Source organism: Pteropus medius, unplaced genomic scaffold (assembly GCF_902729225.1).
Source record: "Pteropus medius unplaced genomic scaffold, Ma_sr-lr_union100, whole genome shotgun sequence".
Taxonomy (NCBI): Eukaryota; Metazoa; Chordata; class Mammalia; order Chiroptera; family Pteropodidae; genus Pteropus; species Pteropus medius.
The window spans coordinates 47,254,728-47,271,627 of NW_024344378.1; the positions used below are offsets into that span (position 1 = coordinate 47,254,728).

At 43.1% G+C, this 16,900-nt stretch overlaps 2 pseudogenes; both read right to left on the minus strand.

The window, feature by feature from the left end:
- Positions 1-4,714: 4,714 nt before the first annotated feature.
- Positions 4,715-4,833, minus strand: LOC120610019 (uncharacterized; annotated as a pseudogene).
- A 7,444-nt stretch (positions 4,834-12,277) lies between these two features.
- Positions 12,278-12,901, minus strand: LOC120608959 (midkine-like; annotated as a pseudogene).
- Between the last annotated feature and the right edge of the window lie 3,999 nt (positions 12,902-16,900).

The window sequence follows — 16,900 nt, forward strand, 5'->3', positions numbered from 1 at the left end:
CTGAAGAAACAGAGGCAAAGGCCTGAGATGAAAATGGTCACAGTATATTTAAGAGGTGGAAATAAGGTTGGTGTGGCAGGAGCCAAGTGGGCAAGGGGGAAAGCAGGAGGAAAATAGGATCTAGAGGCCCTAGTAAACCCCATTGTTCTGGTACAACCACCCTAGTGCCCCTTCCAAGCTCTATAGGTCACAGGGAGTCCATGAGGGCAGGTTGCCTCCATGCTCACAAAGGCATGAGACCTGAAACCTCAGCCCAATGCCAGAAGAGACCATTATCAAAGGCAGACATAAATCTGGGCCTGGAGCCAGAAGTGATGCTGTTCTTTGGCTACCGCAAAGGAGTGTGGTGGAGATGGGCTCAGGATGACCTCTCTGCTCTCCTGGAGCTCTGGGGGCGGTGTGCTGAGAGATCCCACGGACACAGCCAATGTCCCTTCAGTCCCTTTAGACGACTACCTCTCTGCTCTGAGTAAGCTTCAGTCCTGACTCCTATAGGGGATCTTTGTGCAAATGACTGCCTCCCCTCTGCCTATCCTCCAGTTCTCTCCTCAGGTGTCACTTACTCATAGGAGCTCTCCCTGGCTTCTTGACCAGATCGGATCCTGGTAAAGATCGCTCTGAAAGTTCCATCTACCACTTCTTCAAAGCACTTGTCCCAAGAGTAATTATACATGTGTTTCTGTGGCTATAGACCTCATGAGGGTAGGGTCTGTGTCTATTTATGTTCATCCTGGTATTACTCCTAAAGTGCTTGGGTTGTAGTAGGTACTATAGTGATTCAGAACAGGTAACCCCCAGACGTGTCTCTCTGGTATGTGAATTATTCTGAGCTAAAGGCAACTGAGATCCTGGGGGCTCAAGAGAAACTTCTGCCCCACCCCTAAGCTACCTAGAAGAATCTGAATTAGAGGCTTTGCTCATAATAAGATATTATCAGAGATAACCTGTTTTGAACTATCTTTAGAGCAGGGCAAACTACTAATTACTGAACATCTGGACGTTGGTCTTCTGCAATGACCCTTACCTCATCCTTAGCTCAGAATGCCATATATACCTCATTTTAACTTTCTGTCCCTGAATCTCTCATTTATATGGATGGGGTCTCTGACTCATTTTTTTGTGGGGTTCTCATATGTATGTATATAATTAAATTTGGTCATTTTCTCTTGTTAATGTCTTTTTAAAATTTAATTATTAGATCAGCAGAAAGAACTTTGAAGGTAGAGGAAAGCTTCTTCCTCCTCCACAGTACTCAATAAATGCATGGACAGTAAAAGCAAAGTACTATGGGAATTTTAAAGGGGAAGCAATTAGATAAGTTGGAACCATCAGAAAAGACTTAAAGGAGGATATGGACGGAGTGAAGGACATTGGCAGATGGAGGTGAAGGTAAGCAGGCATTGCTGGTAGAGAAGAGAGTGTGAATCAGGCCCTGAAATACTGAGGACTTGGCGGGTATTCGAGAAACAGTGGTCAGGGAAGCTAGAAGGCAGGGTATGGAGAAGGGAGACACAAGACATAAAGCTGAGCAACAGCCAGATGTAAATAATGTTTGGCTGTGAGTGGGCTTGTATGCCAGGCAGAGAGGCCTCAGGAAGGACCAATGTCCAAACTTCTGGTTTCAAGAGTAGGTCCAGAGGCTCTTAGATCCCAGACCCAGGTTAAAGGTGATTACCTACCAGATATTGCCACTTCAATGTCCTGTTGTTCCTGAAATTCAACAGGATCCAAATCCAAATTGATCAAACCAAGAGGCAGTATAACATGGTGGTGAAGAATACTGCAGCCAATCTTGGCTCTGCCTCTTACTAACTGTGGGAAACTGCAAGTTTCATAACTTCTTTGTGCCTCAGTTTCCTCATCTGCAAAATAGCGGTAATAGTAGTACTCATCTCACAGGGTTTTATGAGGAGTAGTAAATTATTAGTACATAAGAAGAGTAAAACAATGCCGTGCATAATAAGGGCTCAATAAATGTTAACTATTATAATTATTCCCCTTGCTCCCCTTGACTAGTTTTCTTCTCTAGTTCTTTTGGTTCTGATGGTGACACGGCTATTCTACCAATGACCCAGGTTCAGAATCTTGCAGTCAACTTTGACTCATCCCTTATCTCACTTAGGGGGCAAAGCTAGGCTTGAATTTTACTGTTACTAGCTGTGTGACCTAGGGCAAGTTACTTAAATGCCCTGAGCTTCATGTTCCTCAACAGTAAAATAAACATGCCATAACTTTCGCTATAGGTCTATTTTAATAATTTAATGATAATATTTGTAGGTGAATGCCTCAATGCCTGATGCTAAATAAATAATAGTTGTTATTATTATCATCCTGTGTATCATTAGGAGCCAATACCAAGATATTTTCCCCTTTAAATGTCTTTGTATTCATTCCATCTTTTCCACTTCCCTTCCAGCACCCTAGACTAGGCTTACCTTGCCCTCCAGAGTTACTGTAGTAGCCCTCCTAACTTTGTCAACTCCATTTTATGTTCCCCTTCCTTCTTTCCTTCCTTCCTTCCTTCCTTCTTCCTTCTTCTTTCCTTCCTTCTTCTTCTTCCTTCTTCCTTCCTTCCTTCCTTCCCCTTTATTCCTCCCTCTCAATTAATATTATTTAAACACCTACTTTTTTCAGGGCACTGTCTCAATGCTGGAGGTAGAGCAGTGGACAAAATAGATGCTGTCCCTGCCCTCAGGAAGCCTACCTTCTGGTGAGAGGGACAAACTATAAGCAAATAAATACTTCATATGCGAGGTGGTGATAAGTGCTATGAAGAAAATTAAATCAGGAGAAGGGGATGGAGGTGTTATTTAATATAGGGTGGTCATGGAAGGTTCTTCTGCTAGGGTGAATATATCTGCAGGAAATAATATCACTTTCAGTAGATCGCATCTTTGCTGAAATGCTGTTTCCTTCAGAACTGAGTATAAATGCTCAAGTACAACTTTCTAGATCCTCCGCAATTTTAGTCAATCTTGTGATTTTGTACCACTCCCAGAATGCTCCATGCTCAATGTGCTTAAGGATGTACATTGTTAGATTAATAGTGCTTATGTCTGATAATGGTATTAGTGTGAACTTTTTTCTCTTCCTCAAATGTGCTTTCTAAATTTTTTTATAATGAACATAGGCTGCTTGAATAACAAAAACAATAATAGCATATTTTCTCCCCATCATCCTATTTTAATCTGTATTTATATAACCCTGCAAGGTAAATTTTATTAACCCCATTTTACAGATGAGAAAACTGAGGCACAAACAGGTGCTGATTCACTGAACTCAGCTCTTCAAATATTTGGCAACTGATGATGAGCTTGCTGTTTGATATTTTTAAATTTTAGTTTTGTCTTCTCAATTAGATCATAGGTTTCTTAAGGACAGAGCTCTTGTCTTACTCTTTTTTTAAAAAAATTAATTTTTTTTAATGGTGACATTGGTTAATGAAATCCAGTAAGTTTCAGCTGAACATTTTAACAGTAAGGCATACATATATTTACATTGTTAGATCCCATAGTTAGATTTCTTTCTGTCACCACATATTTGACCCCCTTTACCCTGTCTATCTCCCCTACCCCACCCTCTGGTAACCACTAGTCTATTGTCCATGTTAATGAGTCTGTGTTTGTTTGTCCTGTTCATTTGTTGCTTTCAGGTTTATATATATAAGTGATATCATGTGATTTTCAATTTTTCTGCCTGGTTTATTTCACTTAGCATGATTATCTCGTGGTCCATCCATGTTGTCGCAAATGGTAGTATTTTATCTCTTCTTATGGCTGAGTAATATTCCATTGTATATATGTACCACAGCTTCTTTAGCCAGTCATCTATCATAGGACATGTCGGTTGCTTCCATGTCCTGGCCACTGTGAATAATGGTGCTATGAACATCGGTGTGAAAATATCTTTTTGGATATGAGTTTTCAAGTCTTTGGGGGGTAAATACCCAACAGGATTGCTGGATCATATGGTAGATCAATTCTTATTTTTTTGAGGAACCTCCATACTGTTTTCCATATTGGCTGTACCAATTTGCAGTCCCATCATCAGTGTATGAGGGTTCCTTTTTCTCCACATCCTCTCCAACATTTGTTATTACTTGTCCTATTGATTATAGCTATTCTAACAGGTGTGAGATGATATCTCATTGTGGATTGATTTGCATTTCCCTAATAGCTAGTGATGTTGAGCATCGTTTCATATATTTGTTGGCCATTTGTATGTCTTCTTGGGAGAAGTGTCCGTTCAGGTCCTCTGCCCATTTTTTGATTGGGTAATTTGTTTTTTGGTGTTATTGAGTTGTATGAGTTATTTGTATGTTTTGGATATTAGACCCTTATCAGAGACATTGCTCATAAATATATTTTCCCATTTGGATGGTTGTCTCTTTACCTTGTTGACAGTTTCTTTTGCTGTGCAGAAGCTTTTTAGTTTGATGTAGTCTATTCATTTATTTTTGCTTTTACTTCCCTTGCCTTTGAGGTCAAATTCATACAATCCTCTTTAAGTCCAAGGTCTTTGAGTTTAGTTCCTATGTTTTCTTCTATGCATTTTATTGTTTCAGGTCTTATATTCAGGTCCTTAATCCATTTTGAGTTAATTTTGGCCTGTGGTGCTAGATCTTGTCTTATTCTTTTTTTTTTTTTAATAAAGAATTCCTGTTTTTTTTAATTTTTTAATTTTTTAATTTTATTATTTATTTATTTATTTTTAACACCTACAGCACCTGGTCTTCCTAGGTGGTCTTCTATCCAAGTGCTAACCAGGCCCGACCCTGCTTAGCTTCCGAGATCAGACGAGATCAGGCATGTTCAGGGTTGCATGGCCGTAGACTTGTCTTATTCTTATATCTCTCTCTCTCCTCTCCTCATAGCTTTCATCAGAGTACTATGTACCGTATGTAATGGATGCTTTTTAATGGGTTGGTCTGTTGTATGGCTGGTCTATTGTTCTGATGGCCTATTGTCTTGCTGATGGTGCCATCTTGGATGCTCTTGACCCTGGGCCCAACCAAGGATGGAGACCCTGGGAGCAAAGAGTTAAGGAAGTGGGACCTCCACCCCTAAAGGACAGTGATTGTGCGTGGCCACTAGAGGCCGCAGTAGGCCCGGTTTTAGAGAGCCAACAGGGTTGTGGATTACTCAGAGGACCCCATCCCAGGAGTCATTCCAATGCCAAGTCTGTCCTAGATCCCAAGGCTCCAGAGTCAGCCTATCACTGTTTTTGGCTTCAGTTTCTTCCAATAGATCATCAGATTCCCAGACATGGAATGAGTTAGCTCCAGAATAAAAGTTGCATATAGCAGCTAGATAGCAGGAGTAGACTGGCAGGTTTCAGATGCCCCTTAATTAGCCAAATCCACGAATGTGCATGGAGCACCCTTCTGAGAGCCTGCTATGTATAATGCAATGTGTTAGACTCTAGGACTAACTAGGTGAACAAGGCAGGCTCTGTTCCTGCCTATCCAGCTCTTATGATCTAAGGAAATATTGTATGGTGTGATAAGTGGCTGACATGATTTCTGTTCCAGGGTTAGTTCTCCTTGGGTCTCATTTCACTGGTAATTATCCCATGGGATAGCTACCTGCTTTAGAGAAATGCAATAAAGGAGAGAGGCAGAGAAAAGAACTTTGCCCACATTTGGAGAATCATTGCAGAGCCCCCTGCTCTCTTGAGGTGGAAGAATTCCCAAAGGCTCCTGGAAGATTTGAGGGCATCTGGGGTTGGGATGGGTGCCAGAGGCAAAGAAGTGCCAGGTCACCTCACCACAGCTTTTCTGCTTTCCTTTCTCCAAGCAGTCGGGAGCCTTGCTTGGGAAGGAAAGCAGATTCCCCAGATTTAGAGATGTGACCCAGCCTGCTGGCTTTCTCACTGTTTCTCTTTTCTTTTTCCTTTTCTTTGCTCTTTTTTTTTCTCAAATTATCAGTCAGTCAATATATTTATCAAATGTAGGTCCAAGGTAACCTTTTTTTACCCAGAAGCATGAGATTAAGGTAATTACAACAGTTGGGGAGATAAAATAGAGAGAGATAGAGACAGGCTGGAGCAATGCAGCATTTTAAGTGCAAACGGATTGCTGCAGACAATCATTGCTGGGGTGGATCCCTCGGGGTTGAGGTGGTCTGGGAAGGCTTCCTTCCTGGAGGAGGTGACCAGGGCCTTCCAGGATGAGCCTTCCATGTGCCCCATGGAGTGTTTCTCTGGAAGAGGTATCTTCAGAGATGAAAGAGGAGAGTAAAACACCTTCCACATCCCAGCTGTTCATTCCACTGTGCCTGGACAAGGGGCTCAGAGGCCCATGTGCTCAACATTCCTGAGAAGCAGCTTCTGAGTCAGAGCCCCAGAAACAGCTGAGGCAGCTTCAGGCTGGAGTCTTGGCTCTTTTTCCCCCTTTTCTATCCAAAAGCAACTCCCTCCCCAGCTATTTGGATGTGACCAGAAACCCAAGCAGGGCTCTGGGGTGGGAGCCTGGCTCAGCCAGTCTATAAAATGTATTTGGTCCCTGCATCTCCCTCCTGGGGTGCAGCCTTCAGGTGAAGGTGTATACCCCATATCATTGGGCCAGGAAGTCCAAGGAGTGAGGGAGACTCACCTGTGCTTACAGCTCCCAAAGCAGCCATTATTGGGCTGCCTCCAGAAAGGGGGTCTTAACTAGGACTTGGCTTGAGCTGACAGCAGCATTCCTCAGGCAGTCTGCCAGCACCTCCTCATTGCCTGGGCGTGGGGCCCAGGACATGCCAGGGCAATGCCAGAGAGCTGACTCAGGGGGCGGCATGAGGGGAACAGAAAAACTCTTTGCACCCACCAACTAAGAGAGGAGATAAAGCTGCCCTAAGGTCTGCTGTGATCACCCTGTAGTGCTAGACCACCAACAGGGTCTGTGGATGGGGCTTTCTGCATATTTTCTGGAGCCACCCACAGAAAGCCAAGGCTCCCCTCCAGGTCTCCCTGAGTTCCCCTCTGCCAACAAAGACTTCTAGGTGTGCAAGTCTAGGCTTGCAAACCTATGTCTGTAATCGATTCAGACCCTGCCATTGACACTGTCTTAAGATTGTGACCTTGGGCAAGTCACTTACTTGGGTATATCTTAAATTCCTTACATTTAAAGTGGGATGAATAATACCTGCCTGCCTCACAGGACTGTGGTAAGGATCAAATGAGATCATGTCTATAAAGGTATCTCATATATTATAAAGCACATTTATTATAAGGTATAATTATTGTCATGGTTATTCTTGAGACAGGAATTATAGCCGCTGGTCCCTGAACCTCAAAGTCCTCCTCTTCGTCTCTTTGTCTGACAAGTTGCTCTGAAGCCACTGCTAGAATCCTAACTCAACCCTGAGCCTCACGAGCATTGACACCAGGCCCTTCTGCCTGGAGCTACGGTGCCAACTCAGGGAAGCAGTTCCCCACACCCCTGCTCTGTTAAACCAGTTCTTTCCCTTCTAATCAGACTCCTCCAGTCCAGTTTGCCTGCAGTGATGACAAAGGAACCTAAAATAGCACAGGCTCTGCAAACACTGCTGGAGAAAGCTTGGGGCATACGGTGTTGCCTGTCACCCGTGGGCCTGTCTGGGCACCTCAGCCAGGTGCAGCCCTCCATCCTCCAGGGCCTGGCATGTCTTCCTCTCTGCAGCACCAGGATGACAATGCCTCCTGTCAGCACTTTGGGTGGCTGAATTGGATGACTACCTAGAAAGCTGGCTTGGCTAGAGGTGTGGCAGGGTACTCATGGCGCCCCCCACCAGCTCCTCACATTCATGATATTGGGACCTTTCCTGGCACTAAGAGGCTAAGCAAGCTGGCTTAAGATCATTCAGAACAGCAGGTGTCTCATGGCCCTAGGAAGGGTTGTGGACTGGGAACCAGAAAAGTCTGATTCTGAGGACCCTGCAGCTTGCAGGCCTTGGCTTGTCACTCTTGTTGCAGAACCAGTTTGGTGTGGGCGGCTGCTGGGTCTGTCTGGTTCTGAGACTTCCCATGGGACTTTCATGTGACTTACCCTGGTGGGAGTGGTGGCTGCTGAGGTCAGATTCAAAGAAAGAGGCTTGCAGCAAGGAGCCCTTGGTAGGGCTGTCATTCTTCCAGCAGCATTCATCATTGCTCGGCTGCTCTAATTCCTGTATTTTAAGCAGTGATTTCCATGTGGCATGAGTCTCGACCCTTAGAACTTTCTCATTTAACTCCTTTAGTAAATGTATTGCTAAGAAAGACAGATGAAGTCTTAAACTATGTCAGGAATCCCAAACTGATAGTCTGTTGGCCAAACCAGCCTTTAAACCAGTTTCTGTTGACACATACCATTTTAATTGGGAAGTTTTAACATAAAAATAAATCTAGATCTCAAATGTTTCTTAAATTTTTTTTTTTTTTTGTCCATCTGGAGCTTAATTCCCCTGGGGATATCAAGTGTAGAACACTTGCCTCAAAATTATCTCACCTGAAAGGCAAAGGCATTCACATATTTATGCACCAAACCCATCAGTCATTGGTTGGGAGCTGCTGCAATGTGGGAAAGGAGGAGTAATAGTGGTGTTAATTCCTGAGGAACATCCAGCCTGCTGCATAGTAGGAAAGAATGGGCCCCAAAGGCCAGAGGAAGCTAAAACTGACAGCATCTGCTAGAATATGGAAGACCTAGCAAAACTGGTCCTCAGTTTCTGCTTGGCAACAATTAGTGGGAGCTGAATAGCAGTTGCCCCTTTAGTCAAGATAAGAGCTCTCTAGTCTGGCCCGGTCCCTATTCCCTATTGTCCTGTATTCAGCCTGCTTTAGTGTTTACATTACCTGCTTAGCCTCTAGGTTGCTTGCATTTGCGACCCTTGATTTATGTTTATATCTATGTGTAGGCTACTCTACTATAGCTATGAATCCAATTGTCTCTGTTTCCAGTGACTAGTTTCTACTCTTCTTTGCATCCCACGGAGCAGCTAGCCCTGTGATTCCAAAAGATGTTGATTGATTACTTGTTTCTCTAGCCCTATCCTCTGAATTATTTAATTTCCTTAGTCTCAGACCACCTTACCTCCATGTTGTTACATACAAGGCGTCAGAACACGTGGAATAGGTCCTCACTTTGGGGACTGACTTGGGGAGCCCCTTTGTATATATCTTTGACATCCCCAACCTGATTGGCTTTTAGTTCCCAAGATGCACTGAGTTCCTTTCTGCCTCATGTCAATTCCTTTGCCTGCAAAGTTCTTTTCCCCTTTATGAAAGCCTACCTCATATTCACCCTTTAGGACTCAGCTTAAATGTCACCTCCTTAGTGAACCCTTCCAAATCATTCACTCCTCCATCTCTTCCTAGGTTATGTCCCTCCATTGTATGTTCTCACAGTACACTCTATTTCTCCTTAAAGTATTTTAAAAAGATTTTTATTAAAATATAGCTAACATACAATATTATATTAGTTTCAGGTGTACACCATAGTTATTCAACATTCATATACCTAAATAAGTGATCACCATGCAAATCAAGTGGTCCAGCAATCACTTGACATTGTACAATGCTATCACAATATTATTGGCTATATTCTCTATTCTATACACTACATCCCCATGACTTATTTGTTTTATACTTGGAAATTTGAACCTCTTATTCCCCTTCACCTTCCCCACCCCACTTTTTGATGTCGTAATTACAGTTGACATTCAATATTATTTCATATTAGTTTCAGGTGTACAGCATAATGATTAGATATTTATATAATTTTTGAAGTGATCCCCCTGACTAGTCTAGTACCCACCTGGCACTATACATAGTTATTACCATATGATTGACTATATTCTCTATACTTTACATCCTTGTGACTATTTCATAACTACCAATTTTCCCTTAATATTGGTATAATTTGCATTTACATTGGACTTCCATCATAAATGCAGTTAACTTATGCAAATCCAACTATACACAGTCAGCTAAAAGAGCAAGAAACAAAAAAATTCCTTTATTTAAAGTCACATTCTACCATTAAAGCCAGATCTTGACATCTACTGCCCTAGGATTGCACCCAAAGTACAAAGAGAATGATGTTATTTCTTGGCTTTTGTGTTTCTAAATGTCAAGGTCCTGGTGACTTAAGGGATTTTCAAGAATAATTTTGTAATCTTTGCCTTGTGAACTGATTTTAGAATCTACTACCACCCCCACGAATACACACACATGCAGAAGATGGAAACTTACTGTATTATCTGTCTCTTGGATTGAAGATCCATGAGGACAGACAACATGCTTACCTACGTCATTGCTGGACCCTCAGAAACTAGCGAAGTGCTGGGCACATAGTAAATACTCAATAAACCTTTGTTGAATGGATGATGATAGATGATGGGTGATGGAGGAGGGATGAGGAGAGCTGTGAGAACCAGCGCTGTGCAGGATGCACCCGGAGATAGGCTGATACATAATGTGACTTAGCTACCTACCAGGTTGGGGCGAGGGGAGGGGGAAGGATGAAGGAAACGAGGTGGCTGAACTACTGCAGTTGGACTGTCTCCCTAAAGGACTGCACTTCTACAAGTCTCTCAGGACTTGTTAAGTCTCAATTCTACTTTCTCCAAAGCAAGAGCTCTGGATTAGAGCCGTATGCCAGGCAATGCTGCTGCCTCTGAGTCACTGCACAGCACAGTTGTATCCCTCAGGGCTCAGACAGTGCACACTATCCTCTTGGATTCCTAGCCCAAACCAAAACCCCACCCAAACCCCTGCTGTGACCCTGCTCATAATTCCCTCCCTATCCCGGCCAAAACTTTGCTTTAACCCCAATGCCAACCCTGATCTTGATCACAATCTTTTTTACAGCCCTTGTGTTAATCCCAGCCTTGATTCCCATCTTGACCCTAACCTTGGCCCAGATACATCCATGCTTCTGATCCTGACTATATTATTCATCTGTACTTGTGTTGTTGTTATTATTTGATACAAGTCTGTGTATCATCTCCATTTTACAAATGAGAAAACTAAGACTCAGTGTGAAAAATGCCCAAGGTCTCACTGCTAAACTGGGGAGCCCAGATCAGATTCAGTCTTCCCGTTCTAAATCCAGGGCTACAGGAGTCCGGGTTACTGAAGCTCCAGATATAGGTCTCCATTGCCTTTGTGGCAAAGCGATCCTAGGTAATCAAAAGATCTCAGGGTACTAATAATAGTGGTGATAATTATAATAACCTTAACTTACTATGCAATTTCTTTGTAACAAACAAAAATGCTAAGAAGCATTTTAATACATCATCTCCTCTAATCTCTCCACAAGGTTACAGAACTCTGTAGCCCCATTTTACAAATGAGGAAACCATGGCTTATCTGGAGTTTAAGTAACTCGCCCAAGGTCACACAGCTTGTAAGAGGCAAGCCAGAATTTGAACCCAAGTATCTCTAACTTTAAATGCAGTTCACTTCAACCTTTACAAAGAAATGTGATGGTGACAGGAAGCAGCTAGGATCCTGGGTCTTGCAACCATGTTTCCACCATACCTTTTGAGCTGTGGTGCCAAATTCCAGGGTATTGTGTTTGATTACCAAAACTGGGTCAAAAATGAGTCAAGCCTTGGTAGGACTGACTCACTGTGGTGTCTCTCAGTTCTAAAAGGAGACAGAAAGACTCAGAGGGCAACAGCTAGCTGACCACTGCAAAGTGGATGAAGATCCCAGAAGCATTCACCACAAGCACTGTGGAAGTTAAACACAGAAACCCACGTGCCTGCCAAAGAGAAGACCCAGATTTAGGACTCATTTTTAAAATCAGACCTGGCGATTCTCATTTCCTTCTCCATACTTAGCCCTACTGCCTAACAGAGTTCCGTTTGGGTCTCGACTTCTGTGTCTCATCTCTGACTCTCACACTTTAACCTTTTCCTTCACGGATAGGTTTCTTTGTCTCTAACTCAGTCCCTCATCCCAGTCTCGACTCGTGACTGAATATTTTTGCTTCTACCTTCTCATGGCCTATGTTTCTGAGTCTTTTTTATTTGATTTTTTTCTGAGTTTTATTCTCAGTGCCTGGTATATCCCTTTGTCATGGGATTCCTCCCCTTTTTTGGCAATTATTTTTTGTAAAATATACATAACATAACATGGACCATTTTAACCATTAAAATTTTTTTTTTAATTTATTTTTTATTGTGGTAAAGTACACATAACATAAAATCTACCTTTTTATATTAAAAAAAGCTTTTACTGGGAAAAAAAAGACCACTTATTTGTTTCGTAGTGATGGCATCATTGTGGAGAAGAACAAAAGGGGACTAGAATCAAATCCCTTTGGGTGGAAAGTTCAAGCCGCCCAGAATCCTTTGTCCCTCCCCGCTTTGGGCACTTGGAGGTGGGGGTGGAGGAGGGAAAAGGAGGAGGCAGGGCCATGACTGACAAAGCTGATGAGTAACAAAAGGCACTGGTGGGTTTCAACTTGGGCATGCAGGAGGATGGGCTGGGGCAGGGGCTCTTTGATATTCAGGCCTGGCTGCTTGTCCTTTCCCTTCCCTTTCTTGGTTTTAGCCTTGGCTTTGGCCTTGGGGGTGCTGGGCTTAGTCATGCGAAGGTCTCCTGGCACTGGGCATTTACTATGCCTTTGTCAGGGTGCCTTGGCAAGTGTTGGTGCCTGAGCCCCCATCACACATCCCCAGTTCTCAAACTTGTACTTGCACTCAGCTCCAAACTCCTTCCAGTGGCACGGGCACCCTGCACCGGATACTCTGAGTCTGGACCCCACAGGCACCTGCATGGAAGCCCACATGCAGACCTCGTTGATGGCGGTGCGGGGCCCCCGGGTCCACTCTGGGCTCTTGCTCCCTGGATAGCCTTTCTTCACTCTGTCTTTCTTTTTGGTCACCGCAGAGGTGAGCTCCCGCTGGGTGAGGGGGTCAAGGAGGGCGAGGAGGAGGAAATTTCCATGCTACATCTTGCTTGCTGCCCCCGTTGCTCTGCTTACGCCCGCTCCAGGGCCCCAAACCCACTTTTTAACCATTTTTAAAGGTACAGTTCAGTAGCATTAAGTACATTCACATTGTTATGCAAACATCACTGTTATTCATTTCGAGAACTTTTTCTTCATTCCAGACAGAAACTCTGTATCCATTAAACAATAGCCCCGCCATCCTCAACCCCTAGTAACCTCTATTCTACTTTCTGTCTGTATGAATTTGCCTATTTTAGGTATCTCATATAAGTGGAATCATACAGTACATGGCATTTTGTGTCTGATTTATTTCACTAAACATATTGTTTTTAAGGTCCATCCGTGTTGGAGCATGTATCAGACTTTTATTCCTTTTTAAGGCTGAATTATATTCCGTTGTATGCATATGCCATATTTCGTTTATCCATTCATCTGTCCACGGACAGTTGGGTTGCTTTACCTTTTGACTATTGTGAATAATGCTGCTATGAATATGGGTGTCCAATATCTGTTTTAGTCCCTGCTTTCAATTGTTTGGGGTCTATATCTAGGAGTGGAATTGCTCAATCATATGGTAATTTGATGTTTAACTTTTTGAACAACTGCCCAACTATTTTCCACAGTGGCTGCACCATTTACATTCCCATTAGCAGGGCACAAGTGTTCTAACTTCTCCACATCCTCACCAACACTTGTTATTTTCCACATTTTTGACGATAGCCATCCTAGTAGGCATGAAGTGGTATGTGAGATCCCTTTGGAATACGGTGTTTCACAAGCCCAGCTGTTCCAGATCTGCGGAGTCTGCTCCGCCCTCTGGGCAGGAGCCTTCCCTGGCTCTGAGAATTGCATTTCCCTGTGACAGAGAAACCACCATGGCTGGTGAGCAGCCAACACGCTTCTTTCTCCTGTACCCTCTGGTCACCCTTCCGGGCTCTGAAGAGCTGCTGCCATTGCTCTGCCGTTTGCTTACGGAGGGTTGGACTAAGAAATAATACAGACTCTAGGAAGAATACAAATTTAATTTCTTTAGGTCCACAATCTTCTGAGCTTCTTTTTCCATGTAGTCTTCCAGACCAGAGACAACTGTGCTGACTCTATGGGGACCAACTTTATGGCTTTGACCTCCACTGACCCCAGAACTAGAATAGCACCCAGAGCTTAGCGGAAAATTGTTTCTTGGTCTCATCGAGACCCAGGGGAACAGTTTATATGTTAGCTACAACCCCCAAGCTATTTGGATCAAGCCTCCCTCTAGCCCCTTCCTTTGGTGAGGTTCATATTTGGTGGTTTAGGTCTCCGAGACAGATCCTGGGTGTGGTGATTCACCTCCTTCAGGAACCTCATGACTCTTCGAGGGGAACTTGGAGATCTGGAATTTTGGTCAGGATTCCCTGTTCATATTCCCAGAACCCAGACTCTCTGGGGGCAACATTTGTTTATCTTGTTTAATACTTACGTCCTCTCCATGGATTTCTGATGTCAAGAGCAGGGCGAGTCAAACCTGGCCCCCATGTCCTCAGACATTCTGGGCTTTGCTTCAGCCTAGGCCTCACTCCTTTGCTAAAAGGTGCCTGATGTACATTTCTTTTTCTTCAGCCACTTTTGTCTTCTGCAAAAGCAGGTGGAAAAAAGTCCTTCTGCATTCTACAAAAGAGAAAAAAGAGGCCGACAGAAGGAAGTGACTCACCCAGGATCACAGATGGAGTCAGTGACCAAACCGAGAATGGGGCTCTATTCTCTGACTCCAAAACCATAGCTCTCACCACAGGCAGTCACCTCTTCCTCAAAAAAAAGCTCTCAGCTCATGCTCAGAGAGCTTTGTACTTGACAGGTGCTACTGGGATTGGGCAGTGGGGCTCTCTACCCTTAGTGTTCCCATTCTAATCCAAGAGATTATTGGCCTTCAAATATGGATTTCATGGTACAGCCCCTTAATGGAACTTTCTAAGGCTCTTTGTAAAGCAGAACGCATGACCCTGAAAGTTTGGAAAAACAAAAGCCCCTAAAAAATATGAACAAAGACAGCCGTAGGAGCCTTTATCTATTCCCTTGCATTGTCACTTCTCCTCTGGTGTCCTCTCATTTCAATTCTCACCCCCACTAATGTACCCAGCCCCAGGGGTTTTTCGTTTCTTCATTGCCTCCAGCCCAAGCTTTACTCACTCTTTTTCTCGTGATGATGTGAAATGTGATGATGTGAAATGATCAATGCCCGCAAGATGAGATGAAGCAAAGTAAATGACATAGGCGTTGTGATATAGGGTTAGGCTGCCACAAACCTGATGATAAGGGTTGCTTGAACGTAAGCACTGTGATACTTTGATAATCAATCTGATAACCAAGATGGCTACTAAGTGACTAATGGAGGGTAGCATTAATGCAGCATGGAGACAAAGAGATGATTCCCGACCCAGGGGGCACAGAGTGGGACTGCCTGAGATTTCATCATGCTACTTGGAAGGGCATAGAACTTGCATCTTATGAATTGTTTATTTCAGGAATTTTCCATTTAATATTTTTGGACCATGTTTGACCCCAGGTAACCAAAACTGCAGAAAGCAAAACTGTGGATAACAGGGGGACTACTGTACTTTGGATACCTCTCTAGATGAAGGTATACATGGAATCATACAGTATTTGTCTTTTCGTGCCTGGCTTATTTCATTTAGCACGATGTCCTTGAGGTTCACCCACGTTGTAGCATGTGACAAGATTTCCTTCTTTTTTAAGACAGAATAATTTTTCATTGTATGTATAGACCACATTTGGCTTATCTAGTCATCTGTCAATGGAACTTGGGTTGCTTTCTCTTGGCTATTGTGAATAATGCTGCTATAACAGGAGTGTGCAAATATTTCATCAAGACCCTACTTTCGATTCTTTTGAATATGTACCCAGAAGTGGGATTGCTGGGTCATTTGATAGTTCTATGTTTAATTTTAAGGAACTGCCGTACTGTTTTCCATAGCAGTTTGAACTATTTTACATTTCCACCAACAGTGCATGAGGGTTCCAGTTTCTCCACATCCTTGCCAACACTTGTTATTTTCTGTTTGTTTGTTTGTTTGTTTGTTTGTTCATTTTTTATAGTAGCCATCCTACTTAATGGCTTTTTAATTGTTTCGTGTCCATTTTTTTTTTTTTTGTCTTTCTTACCAGATTTTAAACTTCTTCTGGGCAGAGATCGTGTCTGTTTTGTGTGCCCTTCGAGCCTAGCTAGGTATGCCTTAGGTATTTGAAAGTAATTTTTAGTTTGATTGACTAAATTAACAGTTTGTGTTGAGTTCAATTCTTTTATTTTTAGAATTTGGGGTAGAATTTTCTTTACAAATGGAAGAGGCTGAATGCCATGATACAGAATCAATAAATCTTAGGACACTATGCCATGGAGCATAGAATCTGCATGGGGAGAATGTCACTGCTGCTTTCTACTTGACAAGAAATGCAAATGTCGTCACACCACAGGCTGCTGGGTTCCTTATTGTTGGGGGGTAGTTCTCATCCTCCCTGCAAAGGGGAAATGCTCTGGAAACCCAGATCTATTCAGGTGGAACCAGAAGATCCTAGGGAAAAAATTAAGAAGCTTGAGAAGAGTTTTTTGAAGCTCAGAAGGAGGCCAGTGCAGGAACTGTGAGGAAGTATCCCAGGTAGAAAGGTACTAATAAGTACAGGTATTCTAAATTCTTCTTTGTTCTCATCTCTACTCAGCTTCTCCCAATTTGTGGTCTTGAGAAGCCAATTCCTTGTTCACTGCCCTAACTTTGAGGGTTATCTGATTCTCTAAGCTCTTTTAGTCTCTTTATGTAAAATTCCCTCTATTAGCCATCCGTTTGGCATTTTAAAAATGAAACTATCACTAGGATCTAAAAAAGGAACAACTCCAAAAGTGTTGAAGCAATTAATTCGGAGAACAGAGTCTTTAGAAAAGTCGCCTCGGGGTGGCTGGCTTGGCACAAGGCTCTCAGGTGTACATCCCCTCCCTGATTCATCCCTGTCTGG